At 44.1% G+C, this 6146-nt stretch overlaps 1 non-coding gene across 1 annotated transcript; it reads right to left on the bottom strand.

Moving 5' to 3' along the window:
• Positions 1 to 4328: 4328 nt before the first annotated feature.
• Positions 4329 to 4401, bottom strand: Trnae-uuc (transfer RNA glutamic acid (anticodon UUC)). The gene has a single exon. It is a non-coding gene; the product is annotated as a tRNA-Glu (tRNA).
• Between the last annotated feature and the right edge of the window lie 1745 nt (positions 4402 to 6146).

The raw sequence follows: 6146 nt of genomic DNA, 5'->3' as shown, positions 1-6146 counted from the left end.
GTCATGATCGGTTTGGGCGTTGGACTTCTCTTTTCAGTGTTCACCGAAGATCAGGGTTCGAGGCCCTGGTATGGAGCATGATGTTGTGTCCTGGGCAGGCCTAGGCAAAAGCACTTTTCTCCTGTTTGCATCACAAAGATGTGAAAAGGGTACCCGAGGAGGAGGAGGGATTTTGTTTAATGTCCCGTCACACATATCGGTGATTGAAGACATTTTGGTTAAAATATTTATGTATACATTTGAGTGTTATCGGTTAAAAGGGGTGGCAGATGTGAATGAATGGAGAGTTGGGGGAAACTGGGCAAATGAGGGTGAAATGAGGGTGAAATTTCAAAATAAAAATCTAAATACAATCACAGGAAATGATTTGAAGGACTTCGTAAAAGAGAAGTCGTTAAACTGACAAGCGAAACAACTGATAATGAATGCAAAAAAATCAACGTTCTCAGTCACTTGTGAAGACACACTTTCGTGTACACAAGGCTTCATCAAGCTACAGCCAAAAATTATATGCTTAATTGTCAGGTTACTAAAGTATATGCACTTGACATTAGAACAATACTTGGTCCGTAATGAACGGGTACCCGACACGGCTGGGGGAAAGTTAAAGTGGCGCTTCTGATTGAGATCCAGCCGAGCTAAAGACACAATGGATGTGAATTCATGAATTCACTGCCGAGTGGCTGTAAAGGTCACGGGGCCTTGAACTTGATCCTGTTTTATTTATGTTAATTCATTACTTATTTATCTATTATCATCACTTAATATTTGTTTATTCCTTTATTCATTATTTTTTTCGTAATCAACACAAACTTGGGGTACATTCTTATGGCCTGGTTAGCGCGTTCGGTTTATACGAAGATCATGCATCTGCACCACCCCCACCCTCCTGTTTTTTTGTTTTGTTTTGTTTTTATACTGCAGATGTAGTGTAGCGTATATGGACCAGTCCGCACTCTTTGATACTTATGTAAACTAAGATCATCACGCAGTGAGCCTCAAGCACCCACCCCCACCCCCCTCCCGCCCCTCCCTTAACCTTTTCCCTTCCCTTTGAATCCAATCCCACAACAGTCTTCCCAATCCTCGGCAATGACGACATTGATCGTTTACTTGCTAGAGCCAGTCTGAGTGTTGTGGGCAATAAATATGTTTTGTTTGCGTGCAGACCTTGGCCAAGAAAAAAAGCGATTGCTAGATTTTTTTTGTGACAAGACTATTAACGAACAATTGATTTATGGATTCTGTTCATTTCACTTTGGTATCTATCATACGACACACCTCTGATTGGGGTTCAGAACTGGGACGTTTTCTCATGACGAGTTGTCACGAAACCAGAGCACAGCACACGATGTGCAAGAAACAGTCTGATGCAGCGTATTCCAGAATCTTTCAAAGTATCTGTCACGCGAAATAGTAATGCTTTTTGATGATCTGAATCACTGTTTTAGGGATCAGTTTTGTTTTCGAAACGCAGCCGGCTTGATTTCTTTATTTGAGGGATTTAATGTATTGAATCTCAGAGTGCAATATCAAAGACCGAAACTGGAAGTGTACTCAGAAGTTCCAGTTGCCTCTATTCAAAAACAAAACACATTTGTATGTATGTATGTGGAGTGATGGCCTAGAGGTAACGCGTCCGCCTAGGAAGCGAGAGAATCTGAGGGCGCTGGTTCGAATCACGGCTCAGCCGCCGATATTTTCTCCCTCTCCATTAGACTTTGAGTGGTGGTCTGGACGCTAGTCATTCGGATGAGACGATAAACCGAGGTCCCGTGTGCAGCATGCACTTAGCGCACGTAAAAAAAAACCCACGGCAACAAAAGGGTTGTTCCTGGCAAAATTCTCTAAAAAAAAATCCACTTTGACAGGAAAAACAAATAAAACTGCACGCAGGAAAAAATACAAAAAAATGGGTGGAGCTGTAGTGTAGCGACGCGTTCTCCCTGGGGAGAGCAGCCCGAATTTCACACAGAGAAATCTGTTGTGATAAAAAGGAATATAAATACAAATAAATACAAATACAAATGTGTGTGTGTGTGTGTGTGTGTGTGTGTGTGTGTGTGTGTGTGTGTGTGTGTGTGTGCATACATAAACTACCCTTTTTTCCTTACCAAAGTGGGGTTTTTTTTCTTGATGCATGTTGCACACGGGACCTCGGTTTATCGTTTCCTCTGAACGACTAGCGTCCAGACCACCACTCAAGGTCTTGTGGAGGGAGAGAAAATAGTGGTGTGTGTGGGATTCGATCCTGTACACTCTGATTCTCTCGCTTCCTAGGTGGCCTCGCCACTCCACGAACTGTGAGGGTGCATTTCATTGCCATTAGTAGTAGTAGGAGGAGGAGGTTAGGGACAAAAACAAGCTTCGAAGCTTATAAACAGTCCCTTTTTTTAATCTCATGACACATTCTGTTACAGACTTTGGTCAAAGTTCGACGCTTCATTTACATTTTATTTATTCATCAAACTCTCTAAAAAAATTTTTAAAAGTAAAGAATTTTGTAGAATTGTCCAGTTGATTCTTTAATGAGTTAGTTGATGGTGCTTGTTTTAAGTGCAGTGGCAGTTGATTCCATGCATTCGTATTTGAAAGTTTTACAAAAAAAATTCCATCAGTATTTCTTGTGGAACTGTACTGAGGTGCAGAGAAGAACTGATCCCAAGATACATCAATATGACCATTGAAAAGCTTATGTCTCAATAAGATCACCACGTATCCTTCTACCCTTGAGGGAAAATAATCTTAATTGCCGAGAAAGCGGACCTGTCTTCTCTACAGGGGATGGAACTGGAGTCGTGTCAGACTCAATAGATATCATCATTCAAATGGCTTCCCAGTTGATGTCTGTGAAAGATTTTAATTAATCCTCCTCCTTCTTCTTCTTCTTCTTCTTCTTCTTCCTCCTCCTCCTCCTCTCTCTCTCTCTCTCTCTCTCTCTCTCTCTCTCTCTCTCTCACACACACACACACACTCTCTCTCTCTCTCTAGACCCAGAGTCTAAACCATCTGAATCTCTCTCTCTCTCCACCACCACCGCTATATACCTGTATAAGGCATTCAAAATCCGCAATTTGATATGTGATCAATTGTGCTTTTTGTGTGTGCATGTGCATTGCTTGATTTGTTGTTGAATGCTTTCTGTTCCACATTGTTCTGGAATGTGACAGTTTGTATTCACTGATTCCCTTCAAGAGGGGCCACGGCTTTTATTGAATAGAAATGTTCGTTCGTTCGTTCGTTCTCTCCCCCGCCACTCTCTACGGTAACAAGGAGTCCAGTCAGCCTTACACACACACACACACACACACACACACACACACACACACTCACACACACACGCGCGCGCGCGCGCGCGCGCGCGTACACACACGTACAGAGAGAGAGAGAGAGAGAGAGTCAGTTACTGTCAGCTGGGAACGATACGGCGTTCTTCAGACGAAAGAAACGGGTGTTACTGGGATTCACGCTACTGATGTCATTGAAGAGTTCACTCCCTTGGACCGACCAGTTACCTCTCTCATCTGTGTACAAGAGACCAATCAAAACCCTGGTTGGAAATGGCTGGGGATGGCTGGTCGCCAGTGCGAACACTTACATCCGGCATACATGGCAGGGGTGGGTGGGGGTGGGGGATGGGGGGAACGTAAAATTACGTGTGCACAATTTTTAGACCGTTGTTGACAGATGCCAGAAGTAACTAACTAGGCCAGGTGTCCTCTCCCCTTCCCATGGATGTATTTACGTTTAAATTTCCATGCGTTACCAAACTGGAAAATAAAATAAAATGTTTTAAAAGAGAGAGAGAGAGAGAGACTGGGGCATAGTGTGCACTCCCCCGTGGGGATGCCGGGGGTCTTTTTGATTGATTGATTGATTGATATGGATACTTATATAGCACCTATCCTCGGCAGGACACCAAGCTCTAAGCGCTTCATAAACATAGAGTCATTTACACAACAGGCTGTCTACCTGGGTAGAGCCGACTGACGGCTGTCATTGGGCGCTCATCATTCGTTTCCTGTGTCATTCAATCAGATGTCAGGTACGCACACATACACACTCAGACAAACAGTTAACATTTTACGTGTATGACCGTTTTGTTTATTTACCCCGCCATGTATGCAGCCATACTCCGTTTTCGGGGGTGTGCATGCTGGGTATGTATTTGTTTCCATAACCCACAGAACGCTGACATGGATTACAGGATCTTTAACGTGCGTATTTGAGCTTCTGCGTGCGTATACACATGAAGGGGGTTCAGGCACTGGCAGGTCTGCACATATATTGACCAGGGAGACTGGAAAAATCCCCACCCTTTACCCATCAGGCGCCACCGAGATTCGAACCCGGGACCCTCAGATTGAAAGTCCAACGCTTTAACCATTCAGCTATTGCGCCCGTCTTTCAGTATAAATACCATCCCTGCCTTCTGGAAATTCTGTGCTAGAAATTTCCTCTTTTCTATCACTCTCTTTTTTTCTGCCTTTTTTTTTTCTTTCTTCACTGTTGTCTCCTTTTTCTGGCTTCCCAGTCCATTCCTCTTTCTTTTTTCAAGCAAGCCTTAACATTTTTCTTTTCTTTTCCGCAGTCTATGATGTACTATCTGTGCTGTTTTCCTCTGGCGATTAGGTAGTGAGATGTGAACACTTGGATGGGCACTAGCTGTCCATTCTGCGGTGTTATTTGCCTATATGGCCTTTTTATGTGTTTTTTGTTTGGCTTTGAAGTATTCGTTTTTGTTGTTGTTGTTGGTTTTCTTTTTTTACGATTGTTTGTAATCTGTGGATGATAAATTAAGCGGAATGGCTGGCGTCCTCAGCATGGCCTGGTCTTATTTGCCTGAAGGTTGGGATATGGTTGGGATACTTTTTCATGAACTGTGTTTTGTGGGTTTGGCTAAGTGGTTGGGGTTTTTTTTTTGGGGGGAGTGAATGGGGTGTGGGGGGGGGGGTTGTAGATGTGACAGTTTTGTGTTGACGCGGTTGAGCATTTGTATGGTTTGACAGCCACTGATATGGCCCTGTGCGGTCGGCTGAACGATAAGCAACAACAAACAAGAACAAGAATAAGAAAAAGAATCGTGTGCACGAAGCCTCAGCCGACCGCTCCCTCTTGCTTCTCCGTTTCGTACAACGCGAATTGCCTCCCTTTGCTCTACGCAACTTGTCCTTCCTACGGGTCGATTTGTGGCCCCCTTTTTCTCTTTTTCTTTTTTCTTTTTTTCTTCTTTGAAGTGAGGAAAACAGGAGTAAAGTGCCCTTGCCAAGGACACACCACCCCCACCACCACCACCACCACCACCACACCAACGGGCGCCTCGAACCCTGATTCAGTGATGAACGCTGGATGGAAAGTCCCACACTTAACCGATTCGGTATCGGCGCCTCCGTCAACTAATAAAAAGAAAATAAGAAGAAGAAGAAGAAGAAGAAGAAGGTTTTTTTCACCATGTTAACCATAAACTGTCATGAAAACTAAAACAAGCAGTAAGGTGGCTCAAAGGAAACGTGACTTCTCCATTTTAACTCACTCAGTACGGCCAGTCCTCTCTTCTCCTCTACACGGACCCCTCGGATGTCCAGTGGGTGTCTGAATGACCCAACCTTTAGCTTCCGTCGTCAGAATTGTGGTATTCTTTGTCAACATTCACGTCTTCAGTATAAGAGCCTTCCGCTTGCAATATTTTGATGATGGCAACTGGGGTGAAACGCTGTTAACGTCGTCTCTTTCGCCGTTCGTATGGAGAGAGTTAAGCGTCGGGTGTTTTGGGGGGGTTGTTGGGGTGGGGGGGGGTTTGTGTTTTTGTTGTTGTTGTTGTTGTTTGTTTGTTTGTTTGTTTTTCTTCGTTCAGACAGCTGCTACTACTGTGACGGAAATCAGGTTGCTAGAAGTTGAAGCGACCTGTCCATTACGTTAACGACTCGTCAGCTTCTTGCAGGTAAACATCCCCAGGGCTTGGTGAAGGAACTGGGGCATTTGGTCATTCACGTTGTATCCTTTAAAACCTCCTGTCTCTCTTTTCTCTGTCTCTGTCTGTTTGTCTCTCTCTCTCTCTCTCTCTCTCTCTCTCTCTCACTCTCTTTCGGCCTAACACACACACACACACACACACACAAGCACACACACGCTTACACATGACACAC

Source organism: Babylonia areolata, chromosome 11 (genome assembly GCF_041734735.1).
Source record: "Babylonia areolata isolate BAREFJ2019XMU chromosome 11, ASM4173473v1, whole genome shotgun sequence".
Taxonomy (NCBI): domain Eukaryota; kingdom Metazoa; phylum Mollusca; class Gastropoda; order Neogastropoda; family Buccinidae; genus Babylonia; species Babylonia areolata.
This window is presented reverse-complemented; position numbering and strand designations above follow the sequence as displayed.